Below are 17,155 nucleotides of genomic sequence, written 5' to 3' on the forward strand. Positions count from 1 at the left end.
TGTGTTGTTTTCAGTCACTTGTGGATGTTGTTAATTGAGCCTTTGTTTCTCTTCTTCCTCTGTTAAGCTTTCCCTTGCTGATCTTCCAAAATCTTCCAAAATGCTGATCTTTCAAAAAATTGGAAGATCCTAAAACTAGCTAGTATGTGATAATTGATTACCCTCGTCCTTGAAAGCATTTACATGACAAATTGGTTTCAAAACACAAGAAAGTATTCAAAGATAAGGATTCATATATGAAAAAGGTAGGAAGAAGTTTACCTGAAGTGTAAATAACTCAGAATATTAAAGGGCTTGAGCCAGTACCAGATAAGGAGAGAGAAATATATTTGGCGATTACAGGCTGATCACTGAAAAAGTAGTATTTTACATAGTCAGGGTTCTTAGAGATCTAAACCAGGGAGATTAAATACAAGGGAATTTCAAACTTGAGAATTCTAAGCCAGATTGCATTTACCTCAGTGGGCAATGATTATAAATTCTCTCAGGATAGGGAAGAGAGAAGAGTAAAGTGGAGTGGATGGGATGTGCAGAAGTAAATATATTGTGCCCTCTGATCTGAGCAGTTTCTGGGTTTGACTGGTAGACAGTTGTCCAAGCTGTTTGTAGCATTCATCCACTTCACCTTGAAATACTCTTACCTGTCTATCTAGCTGGGAAATTGTTTTGGTCTTACTCCTTAATTCACCAGGCTGATCAGTAGTGAACAAAACAGATAGTCTCTACTTTTCATATTTTGTACAGTTTAATGGGGGTTAGAACAGAGGGCCTTATCCACGATCACAAAGCTAATGCATGGTGGAGCCAGAAATCAAATCCAGAAATTCCAAAGCCCAAGTTCTTATCCACACAATATATTACTACCCTGCTATGATTAATTTCTCTGAGCTTTGGTTTCCTTATCTGGAAAATAGGAATAACAATAGTGTCAATCTCAGGTGCGTAGAAGGTATCCAGTAGATGTTAGGTCTTAATTATTTGCACTTCAGAAAAAGGAAAGGATAAAAAAAAATTCTTTCTCTTTCTAATTCCTCCAGCTGGTGACCCCAGATTTGTTCTACTTTTACGTCTTCAGGTTGCTCTACCCTATACCCATCTCCTGTAGCAACTGCTATCCCCACTGTGCCTGTGTCTCTGAGTTTTGCAGAATAGAGCTCCTAAACAATAAAGGCTTTGTAAGGGGTTTCTAGGTGACTTTGTGCCAATGGGTTCCTTTGTTAAAGTAACAACTAGAGTATTCCCATGTCTGACATCATGAAGCAGACCACCCAGGTATCTTTCCAGCACAGACAAGTGTAGGTTAAGTACAGAATTCAGTAGTATTTTCCAGGTGCTCCTGGTTACATGGGTGGGGAGAGCTGCTAGACTCAAGTAATGCCTTCATGAGAAGAACTTTGAATCAGGCTTGCTCACCTTTTCGTCCCCAGCCCTTGACACTTCTACTAGAACTACACCTCTAGTTAGCTGGATAGATAGCTATCTGGTGAATGAGTATGAGCAAAACCCACATGGAGCTCACACCATAAACAAAATCAGGGAGAGGGCTTACAACTAAATTTCCCTTGACATTCCTTTAACTTTTTCTGTTTTAATGGAGTGGCATCTCTGTTTGTTAAAGGAGGGAAATTCTGGATGTCTTTAGTGAATTTGAATGAAGCCAAGATGAATCTTGTGCAAGAACAGAATTTTGTGGCTAGTTACTTCTGGAAAACTCTTTGTAACTGTGGTCTGTTATCTTTGTTCATCAAAGATTTTTCCAGGCGATGATATTTTGTCCTTATTCACTTGTCTCATATCCCTTCCTATCAAAAAGTTCCCACTTCTATCAAATGTTATTGTTAGGTCCATTTTGTTTTGTGTTAGCTACAGTGGAAATGGGAACATAGCCAGTTGACACCCTTCACACCCTAAGTCTCCACAGACTAGAATTAAGAGTTTCATCCTTCCCTGTTCAAGGCCTTTCATCCTTCCCTAGAAATCATTCCCATCTTTTAAATGATGCACATGGCCCCCTTCTCAAATAGCTGGTGCTGGGTTCACAGTGTTCTTGAAGCGTTTTAAAGGGAGTCAAGGAGTACCTGGGGGGCTGTCAGTTAAGCGTCCGACTTCGGCTCAGGTCATGATCTCATGGTCATGGGTTCGAACCCTGCATCAGGCTCTGTGCTGACAGCTCAGAGCCTGGAGCCTGCTTTGGATTCTGTGTCTCCCCACTCTCTCTCACTCTCTGCCCCTCCCCCATTCATGCTCTGTCTCTCAAGAATGAATAAATGTTTAAATAAATAAATACATACATACATACATACATACATACATACATACATAAAATAAAAGATGGGAGTCAAGAGGCAACCATGGATATCTGGGGAAAGAATTACAATTCCCCTTCCAGAAGTTCAAAGTATCTGTGGTCTTACACCAGCAAGTTCCCCTGTGCATGGTAGACAGGGAATAGACAGGGCTTACTTCAGGACTCAAAGTGTAGATACTTTGTAGATAACAATGTAGATAACACAATGTAGATAACATTGTTACCTTCAGCGTATTTAGTGCCCAGCAAACCTTTGTTGAGAGTTTACTTTGTGCAGACACTATACTGAACACACAAGCGCATTATATCATTTAATCCCCTCAAAGCCCTGTAGAACAGCTATGATCCCCGTTTCAAAGATGAGGAAGCTAAGGCTTACAAAGAAGTGTGGTTACTTAATCCAGATCACAGAGCTAATAAGTATACCACAGGCAGAATCTGAACCCATGTTTGTCTAATTTTCAGCTTAATGACTTTATCTTTTCTGATCAGTTTTGTTCTGGGATTTGAAGGGATTAAAAACCAACAAAATTATTTTGCCTCAGAGTAGTCTACGTTCCCCAAGAGGAAATTTTCAGTCATTTTGTAAAATCCAAACCACATTTCCCTATATGCACATTCTCATGTAACACAAAGGGCCCTGCAGCATCCTAATCCTAAGGTCATCCCATGTTACATGTCCCCTGAACGGCTTACGCTTCTTTTTATTTTTAAGATGCGGTTTATACAGTGCTACATTCTTGGGCTTTATTTGCTTTGGTAAGCAAATAAGTTGGAATTTGATACCCCCCCAAAGCTACAGCACCTCCCCCACCTCCCCACCACTCCACATACCTTTGTTACTATTACAAGAGGTACAGTGTGGTCCCTGCCTGCTTCAGTGTTGGCCTCTCTGAGACTGTCCCCAGGAAGCACCATGGCTGTTCAGTCTCTGAAACCATAAGTATCTGAGCTGTATCCTTTTGCAGCATACTTGGGCTGTCTTTAGTTCTGCACTTTAAAGGTAGTTGGTATTGATGGCACTGATAGCTATTGCCACTTCTCTAGTCATCGTGAACACACTGCAGTTCAGGCATCAGGGACAGAACTGCCATCTAGATTTACATTCATTACCTTAAAATGTCATAATTTTCCAGCCGCCAGCATTATCATCTCTAAGAAAATAAGTTAGCTTCTGCTTTCAACTTTGTTTACTCCCCTTGCTCCCTTAAAAGATCTATATACGTAACTGCCTTGGATGCCAAGGACTCCTGCCAAATCATGAACAGTCACTCCCTCAGTCTCTCTCTAGCCTGCAAAAAAAAAAAAAAAGGAGAGTAAATTCAACCTCATGACCCCTCCTTCTAAGCCAGGGTTGGAAGAGTTCTGGTCTGAGCCAGGCTTCATAAATCTCCCTTGATTGTTGATGTTGTTGATGGTGTGGAGAGAGTGGGGGAAGGGAGCTAAAGAGAAGTTAGATGCCCAAAAAAGGCATTGTTAAGTCAAAGGGAAGTCTTGCACGCATGCGCGCCTGACCTCGTATGTCAGCTTCCGTGCTGGGAACATCCAATTATGTAAGAAGGAGCACTCCTTGTTTGGAATTAGAGACAAAGGGAGGGGAAGAGGAGTGGGGGTAGCAGTCTAAGCCAAGAAGTGAATCCAGCTTGTGCAGACTGCTCATGTCCGAAAACAGAAGAAACTTAACAGTATCCCTGCATGCATCAGAATCAGGGTTAAGAAATTGGACAAGTACTCAGATATGACTAGGCTGGAGGGAAAGAGGAGAGATGTACTGTGCTCCATTGATGGTAGAAGGTTTGGGGCAGGAAGACCCAGCCAAGGTAAGGGGTGAGATTATTATGGAGTCCTGATGTAGAGCAAAGGAATGAGAAGAAGCTGGACTGGTTCCCTGCTTGGATGCCCAGAGCAGTGATCTGATAAAAATATGAGGCAGGCTAGCAGTAGAGTACACGAATGCCACGTCTCGTGGCTCTGCCCTCCCCATGGCCCCGAAGATGGCATCAGACTCTGTGTCAAAAGGGCAGCAGACACATTCTTGGCATCTACATCAGGATTTCTTAAAGAGTGAGTGAGTGAATGTGTTTGTGTGTGTATGTTGAGGGGCACGTGGGAATGGAATAGTGTGGTAAAAAGAGTAGGGAAAAGGGAAGAAGGTTCTGTGATCTGTGGGCAAAGAGACTAGTTAAGTATGTCAAGTCAGGAATTATATGGAGATGAAGAAGAAAAGAAAGAATGTGTCAGGTTTAAGGAGTCCAACAAGCAGTGCACTTGAAAATTAAATGGATGAAAAAATTAAATGGCAGGCACTGGACTTTATGCCAGGCCATGGACTCATTTTCTTAGAAAAGCAATATCTATAGATTATCTCCAGGGAAAATCAGAAGGTGTATGGGGAGAGAGTAGGGGAGCATTGGAGAGGCTGTGCTGCCAGGCAAGAATGTGCATTTTCCAGAAAGAGAATTATGAATGGCTGACCGTGTACTCTTTTGCCTCCACTAATTCTCTTAGGTCACTCCAGAGTCTTAGGTGCTCTCTAAGAGGAATCTATTCAAGGGCCTCTTTCTCGGTGGGCATGTCTAGGTAGCAGATGGATAAAGGGTCTTTCTGACATTGGTTATGTCTTAAGGGGGGAACATCAGGCCTGCCACCAAAGGGTACAAGTAAGTACAACAGGAAAGGAGCTAACATTTGTTAAATACTAACTATACCAGGTAAGCAGCCATGTACTTCAGGTACTAATGTGCAGTGCAGTTCTGTGAAATAGACATATATTTACACATTTTACAAGTGAGGAAAATGATATTTGGGTTAAATAACCTTCCAGAATTATAGAGCTAGTAAGTATCACACCCAGGATTCCACTTCAGTCATCCTGGCCTCAAAGCCTATGAAATTGCTGCTGCTCCATACTGCCTCCCAACTCTGCAAGCTTCCTCACCAAGGCGTGACCACTAGAATTGACCTTGCAAGTTCCTATGCCTTATTTCCATCTAATCTCTCTTGCTTTCCATCTGACTAGACTGAGGGACACATGCACATGATGGTAGTATATAAATTCATTTCCATCTGCATATTTCTGATTTTATTTTTAAAACACTCCTGGATCAGAGATTGCATAGTTTCCCTTAGGGTCCCTGTTCTACATCCTATTCCCAGTCAGAAAAAGATTTTCAGAGTTAAGATTCAGAGTTTCTCAAGAAACGCAAATTACAGCTTTCTCCTTTGCTCCATAAACTTCTCTTTTGATTCAGCTTTGGTGCCTTGTGGTTTCTTACACTTGATCTCTTTCTACACACAATTTCTGTAGAAAATAGCATACTTTTGTAAGAGCCCCAGATATAAAATTATCTCAGACTAAGTCTTCAAATTTTCCTATCAGATTATTTTCTGGCCCTCTCATTATTGACTCAGGCAGTTTTTAGAGTTGCTGAAAATAATTTTTTGCACTGATGGCTTTGGATTAGGTTGTATTGTGCTTCCTTGGGGAAAAGGAACATCGTTTGTCTTACGCTTCTTCCACTAGACCTTGACAAAGGTCTCAACTTCTATAGATTGTGCCAGGATGGGCCACAGCAGTCTCTCCTATTATGAGTGGCCTCCCTGTCAGATTTCTTAGGTGCCACTTACCCTACACCCATCTTAGGATAAAGACTTCATGCCTTTTCTATTATATACCGACAGTTTCTACTTGAATACCCCTTTAAAGTTGTAACAGATAGGTGGTACCTGACTGGCTATGTGCCTATGCCTGTGGGTTTTTGCACTTCTGTATATAAATTCTCATACACTGAAACACAGAGGCAGAATTGATCATTGCATCAGTTATGAATAAAACAGTATCATGAGGTATTTCAACCTCAAAACCTTCTTTCAAGGCACATTACTTGTATCTCTTGTCCATCTATAACTACAAATTGGAACCCAGGGCACCTGGGTGGCTCAGTTGGTTAAGCGTCCAACTTCAGCTCAGGTCACGATCTCACGGTTTGTGAGTTCAAGCCCCACATCAGGCTCTGTGCTGATAGCTCAGATCCTGGAGCCTGCTCCAGATTCTGTGTCTCCCTCTCTCTCTGCCCCTCCCCCACTCCTGTTCATTGTCTCTCTCTCTCTCTCTCTCTCTCTCTCTCTCTCTCAAAAATAAATCAACATTTAAAAAAAATTAAAAAAACAAATACGAACCCAAGACAGTTTTGAAGGACAGTTTCAGACTGTCTGTATCCTGAGAGTGGGGACTCTGTCTTATTCATCATTCTGTCATAAGCACCTAGCTATATATGTGGAAAGCACTTAACAAATTTATGTCAAATGAACATCTTCTTACCACTAGTGAGAATTGCAGGGATTCCTCAGTAGTGCTAGGGGACAAGAAACACAAACGTGAACTGAACCTCTGTTATATCCCTCCCCCACAGCTCTAAGTGAGCAACTTGAATTCCCATAGCCATGGTTGAGCCTGAAAAGAGGGTTTTCCTTTGGGCCTTTCAGGCCTTCTCCTATCCTAGTGGCACTCTCCTTTCCGAAAGAACATAGTGCCCTCTCTGTCCTGGGCCTCCCACTGTAAGACCCATACAGGCTTGACCTCTCTGGAAGCGTCTCCTGCTGTTGTACCTTCTCAGCCCCTTTCCTTCCACACAGGGAAGTAAGAATATGTGCTTTGAAGTCAGACAGATCTGAATTCAAATCCTACTACTTTGTGTCTTACTGTCTGTGTGACTTAGACAAGTCACATAACCTCCCTCTGCCTCAGTTACTCTCCAAATGGAAATAAGAGTTCCTAACTCATGAAGTTAGTTGGAGAATAAGAGATGATAATGAAAGCCTCTTGATGTGAGCCTGGCACAGGGCAGCATCACCCATGACTTCTCACCCATCTTTATAAGGTCTATGTTCCATTTCCTTGGGGATTTTGACTTGCTGGGGCAGTAACATATCTGAGGTAGAGAATATGTTTACATTTCAACATCTTTCTGGAGAGGTCTTTCTACTGTGCTTGCTTTGTGATCTGCAGGGCCTCTTTCTTCATATGATCTATCTATGCACTCCATGCTACCTTACATACTTAAAGTCTCCCCCAGTCATATCCAGAGCAGAACCTCAGAGTTTCTTCAGAACCAGGGGACTGCCCTGTAATGTAGATGCTCCTAACTCTCTTCACTTGCTTTCTAGGAAACTAACTTTATGTTCTTGTTATGGTGACCTCTTTACAAATAATTTTTGAAAAGTCTAAGATTTGATACCTCTGTGCTAGCCCTTCAGATCTGATGTGTGACTGTTTCTACTTTAAGGTCCTTTCAGCCTAAGAGAAGAAATAACCCATATGAAACAATTAGAAATATTGAATAATGTGAGGCCAAATGACACTGGATATAGACTGTAAACATAGTACAAAACAAATTAGGATTCTTGGAGCTAAAGGCTTTATAAAGGAAAGTAAGTGTTTAAAGCTGTATGTGAGATGGGTGTCAGTTAGGTTTAGCATAAAGAATAGTACAGACACTGAACATTTTAAGGAGAAGAGGGGCATTATTTCTACTTTAAATAAAAAGTAAACTTTAAATGTATTTTGAATATCTTCATTCAGTTCCTCTCTGAGAGAGACAGAGACAGATACAGAGGAAGTGTTTGGGTGAGAGAATCTTCATGTGCACAGAAGACAGAAAGATCATTTTGACAAAAACATCTTGGAAAGCCCAGCAAGAAGCTGAGGGAATTAGAGCAGGAATTCTCCCTCTAGGCACCAGGTGGCACTGCAAGTTAAATTGTGCCCATTTGCCTTCTTTGAGGGAGGGTTTATTTTGCAACTACAGGTCCTTGTCTTGGTGGTGATAGGAACAGAAACCATTCCCTGCCTTGCTCCATGATTCAGAAGCTACTTACCTGCCCTCTACTCTGGGCCACTGACTTTTAGATGAGCCCATTTCTTTTATCTTTCACCCTCTCCCCTCTCTCTGATCGGTCTTCAGTGTACACTTGCTTCTCTGAGCAGTATGTACTGCCAGAAGTTGCCCGTTTGAGTGCATGCCACCCCTCAAGGATTCAGTGCTGGAGCTGATTCATCAAGAACAGTTTTAACTCAGAAACCCAGAGTAAACCAGACAGCCTACAGTGATTAAACCAGCTGGACATCTGAAGTTGAAAAAATCTGTTGCTACTCTCTATAAGCTAGTTGGTCCTATACTCAAGGCCTTTTAAGATACCAGAATCCTAGATATATATGTCACTAAGGTAGACATTGTCAATGCTAGATTGCACTGATATTGGGAATCTTATAAACCTCTTAAATGATCAAGGGTATTTCGTTTTGCTTTCAGCCATGGATGGAGATCATTTGTCTCTTTCCTGTTGACTTGGTGTTGGAACACAGCCATATGTTAACACTTCAGGTTTGATCTTTACCTCTGTCTTTAGACAGAGACTTCACCAAGTGCCCTGTGGAGGAATAGACCTGTATGGTACTAGAGTAGGGAGGTAGTAGGGGTGACCCGGTGGGAAATACACCTTAGTCTAGTGCTGTAATTATGGCACCGGAGATTTTCTTTGGGGGAATTTAGCCCTTCCTCAGTAAATATATAATCTCTATAACATGGTATGCTTGGTATGGAAATGCAGCTTCAAGGTAAGCCCCTTGACCACCTCCTCCTCTCTCCCCCTTGTTTTCTAACCACAAGTGGTGCCCCCAAAATCCCTACTATGTGGACATCTGGAGTCACCACAGCTCTATTCCATATCCTTAGGATCAGAATGGATAACCTTCTATTTGGAAAGGTTTTAAAATTCAGCCTATAGACAAGAAACTGAAAACAACTATCTTTGGGTTACTCTTCTACCCCTTGTTCTTTTTAGCCTTTTCCAGCTTCCTCCACCCATTTTCACAGTATAATTTGGAACCCTACTATGTCTACTTATTTAAACCCAATCCCTAATTCTCTTCCAGATCATGGCTAAGCATACTTTAACCTGAGATCTAGTAGAAGTTGGGAGCCAGTCGCATCATGTAGAGCACACACTTACCACTTTTCCATCCTTCAGTTCTCCCTCCTTCTTCCTCTCCGATAGTGGTGGGGTTTGCTCAGAGCAGAACCTGGGCATCCTTCTGTGAGGTAAACTCAACCAGGAACAACAGGGGTTTAGCTGTCAAGACAACAGTGAAATTCCTGCCTTCTGCCCTCCTTTGTGCCCTTGCCTTTCTTTCCAGGGCTCCAGTTCTAAGCATTCCTCTCCGTCTCCCTGTCCTTTCCCCTCCATAGACTCAGTATTCTTCTGAATGGGTGCCCATTTTAATCAGTCTTCCCTTTCCCTGCCTTCCTGCCTTACGTGCTGAGAAAGAAAGGCTCAGCTGCCTGGTGACTGAGAATGACCCAAGCTTGCTGTTCACATGGGAGTGAGGAAAGAAGGAAAGAGAGATTTTGGATCCTGCAGTCCAGCCCTTGCAGTGAAAGTTGCATTGTTTAGTATTATTGAGGTCTTGCTTTAGGAAGGATTCCAAAATATAATCTTCAAATTACCCATAAGCCCCTGTGGTTTCTCTCCAATCTTCTTAAACACACAGGACAAAAGTGGTTCACTGTTCTAATATTTATATCCCTAAGCCTGCCAGGAGGAGAGTCAGTTTGCAAAAGGGAAAACTAAGGCATGAAATGCAAAGCTCACTCAGGACTTTACCATCATTAACTTTGTGAAGAAGGTAAGGCAAGAATTAGCCCATTTTATTAAGAAGGAAGCCAGAACTCTGGTCATTCAAGTGGTCAAGGCAGGTTCAAAACTGTGGCTTTCTAGTGTTATTTCCAGTCATTATAGCACACTGCTTGTGTGAAGCCTTTGTAGCTATGGCCACTGAATGTGTCTTTTCCATAGAAGAGTATGAGCTAGTTTATACTCAGTATTGCCTTGAAAACTGTGGTGACGGGAATCTCTTGGGCTTGGAGAAAAGACATGGACTGTTCTAGAGACGCTAAGGAGGCTGCTGGTTGTGAGGCAGATGTTCTGCTGCTGCTTTTACATGGATCAAACAAAGAGCACAGGCAATTGTCCAAGAAGCATGACTTTGATTTTGCCTAGCCTTAGAATCTATCAGCTGTGACTTTTCAGGGCTGGATTATGGTGCATTAGCAACATTATATGCGGCTGAGAAAAGTTGATGGGAAGGTCTTCAGAGGTTTACTAGATTTGTGTAACCAACTTTCAAACTGGAATCCTAAGGGTGTCACAATCCTCAAATCTAGAACAAATTTCTAGAGCTCTCCCTTTGCAATTAGTCTCATTTATCCCATGAACACAGAAACCCTCAAGTGTCTTCCTCTCATTCTGTATTTGTTAGAAAGGTAACCTGACCCTTGCTTTTGGTCACTTTTTACCCAGACGTTCTGCTATTTTCTTCTTCTTACTAGTTTCAAATAATGGGCTGGAATCAGTTTGATGCTGCTCCATCCATCAGGGGCAGTTCCCAAAATACAAGTGTGACTCACAGTCCTCTTAACCCCTTTGCTTTTGTTTGACTTTCAGTTTCTTCCATCCTCTGGGCCTATTTGCCAGGAAAAGTGACAAAACATAGACTGCTGGCAGGTGTCTCTCTTCTCTAGGCTTTATAGAGTGTGCCACATACGAAGCATGGCTGACCCAGTCCCTTCCTTCTACCTCTCTTGCCTTCCAGGGGAATACATAACCAGAGGTGAATTGCATGGATTATTCATGTTTTTTTTGTTTGTTTTTGTTTTTGAGAGAGAGCGCACAAGCGGGGGAGGCACAGGGGGAGAGAGAGAGAAAGAAAGAGAAGGAGGGAGAGAATCTTAAGCAGGCTCCATGCCCAGCACAGATCTTGACATGGGGCTTATCTTGCAACCATGAAATCATGACCTGAGCCAAAATCAAGAATCAGACACTTAATTGACTAAGCCACCCAGGCGCCCCTCATGATGAACTCTTAATTCTAGCTCAGCTGACTTACTACCTGGGATACTTACAACATTTACCCTATACCTGGTGTGTTGGAACACAGTTTAATTTTAATGTTAACCTAAATAAAAGATTATTAGGAAAATAAATCTGCCTAATATTTATGTAAATACATATAAAATGCCAAATACAAAGGATTTCTAGATTGTCCACAATTTTTTTAATCTCTTACTGTCTTCTTCCATAAGCATGAATAATGAGGAGCTTACTGTTCTTTTCTACTCTTACTATTCTTTTCCTGCTTTAAGTTTTGGGATATTTGCCTTTTCCAAAGCTTATTTTGAGCAGTGTGCCATGCTTTTAGACCATTGTCCCATAGAGAGCATTAATTCTCTTAGTAACTAACATTTATTGATTACCCTCTGTGCTAGACACTTCATTAAGTGATCAAAATACAAAAAAGACCCCAAATTCCTACCCTACAAAATTTAATATCCAGTTGGAGGTGCAATATTATAAATTAGGAATTAGAGTACAAAGTTAGGACTTTAACAAGGACCCTGTAGGTGATTAAGAGAAGTGATAAAGTAATGAACAATGAGAGGCCCAGAGCAGGCTCACAGGAGGATGGCTTCTGAGGCAGGATTGAAACGAGTAGGGAAATGGAGAGCAGACACTGGAGAACAGAGTATTGATGGCAGAGCAGTAAACAGCCTGGTGTATTTATGGTACTCGAAGAAGTCAGGTATGATTAGGAATATATGACGTGCAACGAGAGTGGCCAGATTACATTGAAGAGTCTGATGGGTGCCAACTCATACAGAGCCTTGTGAGCCATTCAGAGAACGTCAAGTTTGTCCCCCATTTGTGGGGAAGCTTCTTACAAAATGTAAACAGGTGATGACATGATTGACTTTGTAACTTAGAAAAATCACCTAAATAGCGCTGCAGAGGATCAGTTGAAGGAGGCAAAGTTAGCACCAGGGAGACAAATTAGGAAAGGGTTGTACTGACAGCAATGAAAGGTGATGAGGAATTGTGATAGAGATGGGAAAGGTTGAAGAATTCGTGAGATGGAGGAGGTAGGATCACCTAGATTTACTAATTGTTTAAATCCTTGGTGTTGCAGGGTCTATGTGGATTCAGAACAGGGAAGAGGAGAAAGAATAACTCTGTTTTCCAGTGTGTAGATTGAGAAGCATGACTGATAGGACAGTATGACATCTTTCCATACAGCACATCTGACTTGTGCTTTAAAAAGTCTGCGGCTGCTCATTAAATCAATAGATTTTTATCTCCTTTTGTGTAAAAATAAGTGATGATATATGAGGAAACATGGACTATATCCCTAGTCATTTTGAGATTTTTAATAGAATACTTAGAGACCCAAGAGCCCAGATTATATTTTCGTCTTTTCTTCTGTCTATAAGTTCTTTTGTCTTTGGAAGACAAAGGGAAATGTGGAATGTATAGCTGGTACAAAGGGAAGATTTTCAAATTTTCTGTTCTTTGGCACATGATACTCACATGGTGGACTCCTGACTATCAAATAGAGCATAACTCAAGGATAATAGAATGTACATGGCAGGAGACCTGTCAATTCAGTGAAGAGCAAGAAGGTAAAAAAAAAAATTGTTTAGATAAAGCTAACACTGGATATGAGAACAGACAGAGAATGAGATAAGGAATATTACTGTTTTATATGCCATAATAATGAGTTAACTCAAAAATTTAACACTCAAAGTTACCATGAGAATCGTGGAATAAAATTGATTCAGTATTTGATGGCTTGTTGTATGACTGGCACTATTATAGTAAATGCTGAGGAAGATATCAAAATGAATTCAGTAAGATCCCTTTCCGCAGAACCTTACAGTCTATTCTTTTGGCACCTACAAGAAGCTCAACCAATTTGTGTGGAATAAATGGAATAAACAAACTAAACACAGAATTCCAGTGAGGAAAGAAAAGAATCAAAATCAGATGAAACCAGCTTCGTTAACTGAGATCAGATTCTAGAAGTACGCATATATTTAAAAAGGGGGCAGAAGGGAGGACACACACTGAGTAATGCAAAATAGTAGCAATAGAACTAATAAGAATGTGTCCAGTAAGCTTAAACTCGGAGTTGAATTTGTGGATAAATGTTAGGGGTAAAGGCTTTAAAAAACAACAACAGGAAAAACAAGAAAAGCAAAGAAAGTAAGTTAAATTGTTTGAAACAGATGCTGTAGTATTCACTGGCTACCTTGAGAAAGCATTTATTCATCTGTTCAACAGTAAATTGGCCTGCTGTATGCTAAGCTGTTTAATTTCTGTTTGTTTGTTATTTTTTTCTTGTCAAGGAAAATGGTTTGACAAGAATTGGACAGACATGATTAAACTAGAAGACTAAAATAGAAATGCAGATAAAAGAGCACTTAACCTATTTTGAAGCTCCCATACCTGACCCAGATGAATTATATTCTGTGGAACTGAACATTTGTATTTATCATTGAAGACCTAAGTTCATTAAGAAAATTGGCATATAGGATGTGGTGGGTTGGAGGTGGACAAATATGTTGCCTTTTAAAAAATGGATACAGGTCATTAACCCTGATATTTACCTCTAGAAATTTCTGAAGCAGATTATTAAATAGATGTTTTGTGAACATGCTTGGAGGGAGAAATGGCGAGCCCCAGAAACCGGTATGCGTTCAGTGGGAACATGCCCTGCCTTATTAGCATAGTTTCTGTCTTTCTGTAGCAGGATTATTAAACCATTAAAATGCATTGGTTAGTAAATTGTAGGTGGATTTCCACAAGCTTTGGCCATATTCTTATAATATCCATGTGGAAAAAATGGGCATATGTGGCCTGAACTATAGTACTTTCAAGTGATTCACGGCTAGTTGAGTTTCTCTAGCCCAAGATATCTATCTAACAAACTGACGGCCTCCTGGAGGGAAATTTTTAGTGATAGAGCATTTTTCTTGTTCTTATCCTGCTCAATTTTTTCATCAGTAAATTTGCAAGTAATTGTAATCTTAGAGGTATAATTAATACTCTGGATGACAAAAATCCAGTTTCAAAAGGTTAGAATAATAGGTCAAAACCAACAAGGTGTATTTAATAGAAATAAATGTTATAAATTAGAATTTAGATTTTAGATTCAAAAATTGCACAAGTACAGAAGGGCAAGACTAGGCTTAACAGAGAAGCATGTGATTTTTTGTTAAAGTACATATGTGGAACTAGGGTCCTAGTTGACTACAAAACTCAGTATGAGTCAGTGCTTTGATGTGTGTGCCCAAAAAGCCAACACAGTCTTTGTATTAATAGAAGTATAGTATATGGATCAAGGAAGGCACTAATCCTCTGCATTCTTTCATTCTTTGCTGGTCAGGGCACATCTGGAGGTTGTGTTTTGTTCTGGGTACTCCATTTTAAGAGAGAATAGAAAGCGGCACACACCCAGAGGTTGGAACCAGGATGAGGAATCATTCATTTCTCTCCTCCATTCTTTAGACCTTTGTTGAGTGTATTCTGTGTGCTCAACTTTGAGGTTATCAGAATCATGGATATATAACTTGTAACAGAGACTTAGGGGAGAAATAGCAGTTGAGTTTAAAAATACAAAGTGTTTGTTCAGGAACTCTGCCCATTTTTAATTGGATTACTTAGGTTTTTTTGGTGTAGAGCTGTGTAAGTTCTTTATGTACTTTGGATATTAACCCCTTATTGGATATATCACTTGCAAATATCTTCTCTTATTCAGTGTTGTTTGTCATTTTGTTGATGGTTTCCTTCACTGTGTGCAAAGGCCTTTTTTATTTTGGTGTATTACTGATAGTTTAATTTTGCTTTTATTTCCCTTGCCTGAGGAGACATATCTAGAAAAATGTTTCCATGACCAATGTCAGAGAAGTGACTGCCTGTGTTTTTTTCTAGGGTTTTATGGTTTCAAGTCTCACATGTAAGTCTTTGAAACATTTTGAAAGAGATATGACCTGGTAACTTTAAAATTCCTGTTTTTAAGTCCAGAGGGTAGAAGCAAGAACAATGACCAGAAGTTACAACGAGGCAGTTTTTGGTTGCCAATATTTAAGAAGCATCTCTAATAAATTGCAGTTATCCTTTTCAGGAATTAAGCAACTTCCCCAAAGTCACATTCCTAATTGGTGGCAGAGCTAAGATGAAAGCCCAGCTTTCTGGATTCACGGACCAGAACCCTTGGGCTCTGCCATGATGTTACACAGGAGATTTCTACTCTGGGAGGAGGTGAGGTAGGGATTGCCTGTTTCCTTCCAGCTATGAAGTTGTATGTTCTTATTATAAACCTTTTGCTATGCAGTAGTCCTTTTTCGTTCTCTGTTTTCATGTGTGAATTGGTTAGATTATTGGAATAGATCACCTCCAAGGTTAAACAGATGATTTCTTTAATTTCCTTCCTTGATTCAAAATGCTTCAGTTTGTAATGCATAATAGTCTTATAACTGTAACTTGTTCATTTCTAATCAAAAACAAAAACTGTGGCTAGATACAGAAGTGTGGAACTCAGGATTCTCAAATCGTGGTGTTTAGGCCATATGTAGTCTTCCCTTGAAACACGTGTTTTAAAGATGTGGATCCATTATTTAAAACATGAAAGCAAAAATCAAAGAAGAAATTGTGTAGACTCCATGGCCATTTTAGATTTCACAATAGTCACTGGAAAAAAGAAACAGGAGTTTCTGGCCCTCAAAGTTCATTTCCTCCCCATTCTTCTTCCAACACAGAGCAGGAAAAGATGGTGACCTAGATACACAGTCAGAGAGCAACAATGCTGAACTTTCTCAGACACAACTGAGTAACCTGGGTCTGGCCAGTTCTAGGACCAAGAAGGCTAGTGAGAGCTGACACGGAGGAACTGTCTGTAAACAAAAGAAGGGGCAATGGCAGGAAGGCAGAGGCCTGGGAAAGGAATCAGAGGGAAGAGAAGTGTTACTTTTATCAGGTGTGATACTGGCAAAAATAACTTGTTTAATGGGAAATGCCCTGGATCCACACCATCACCCTCAAGATCTCCTTTCTCTGCACTCTGTACGTTGGGGCTACTGAGTTAATGAGCAAATACTCATAGGACTGTGGGTACAGAACACAATGTTCATGGTTTATGCCATTGTAAACATTTTACAGGGTACTTGGGGGATGGGTGGAGGGTGGGGAGTGTTTCCAGGAGGCTAAAAATGTAGCTTGGGCTTTTTCCCCCATTTCTTGGAACTCCTCATTCCTTATACTATATCAATGTTTTTCTAACTATTTTTAAACTTCAACCCACAGTAAAAAATGTATTTTACAACAGGACCCACTGTGAACACAACACATGCATGCACACACATCAGTAGGTCCATGTATGAAACAAAAGAGTCCTAAAGCAGGAAATACACTTCTATGTATTCTAAGCTGTTTCTACTTAGATGTTTTTAAATGTTGTCACAAACCAGAGTTGAGTACATGGCCACCTCTAATGCTATTCAGAATTTGAGAAATACCGTGCCACAGCCACCAGAGTTGAAATGACTTTGGAAGTAGCCTGACACATGGCAGCCAAGACCCTAGGTCTAAGTCAGTGATTCCCAACTGGGGAAGATTTTGTCCCTCAGAGGAGATGTGGCAATGTCTGGAAATGTTTGTGATTGTCACACAAGAGGTATCTGGGAGGGCAGAAATGCTTCTAAGTGTTTGATAATGCACAGGACAGCCCTTCACAACAAGGATTTAGCCTAAAATGTCAGTAGTGCCAGAGTTGGAAAACCTGGCTCTGAAGGTAATTGAAATGAGCTGACACTTCTAATCTACTATAGATCTTTTACAACGGCAGAAGCTTTAACCTGATCTTCTTTTACTCTTTTACTTTGAAGTGTATTTGGTACATTAAGGAGTTGGAGTATAATCACCCTTGGATTGTCTACAGAGGTAGCCCAGTTGAAAAAA

General features: G+C 40.6%; 1 protein-coding gene across 7 annotated transcripts in view; it reads left to right on the forward strand.

Annotated features, from left to right (window-relative positions):
• SNX19 (sorting nexin 19) overlaps positions 1 to 17,155 on the forward strand; it is a 47,267-nt gene that overhangs the window by 13,707 nt on the left and 16,405 nt on the right. The window contains exon 9 of one of the 7 annotated variants that reach the window (XR_009602039.2): positions 15,324 to 15,465. The exons of the other annotated variants lie outside the window; for them this stretch is intronic. The gene's annotated coding sequence lies outside the window, so the exon portion shown is untranslated. The remainder of the gene's footprint in view (positions 1 to 15,323; positions 15,466 to 17,155) is intronic. 7 annotated transcript variants of the gene reach the window in all.

Source organism: Panthera onca, chromosome D1, assembly GCF_046562875.1.
Source record: "Panthera onca isolate mPanOnc1 chromosome D1, mPanOnc1 haplotype 2, whole genome shotgun sequence".
NCBI classification, from domain to species: domain Eukaryota; kingdom Metazoa; phylum Chordata; class Mammalia; order Carnivora; family Felidae; genus Panthera; species Panthera onca.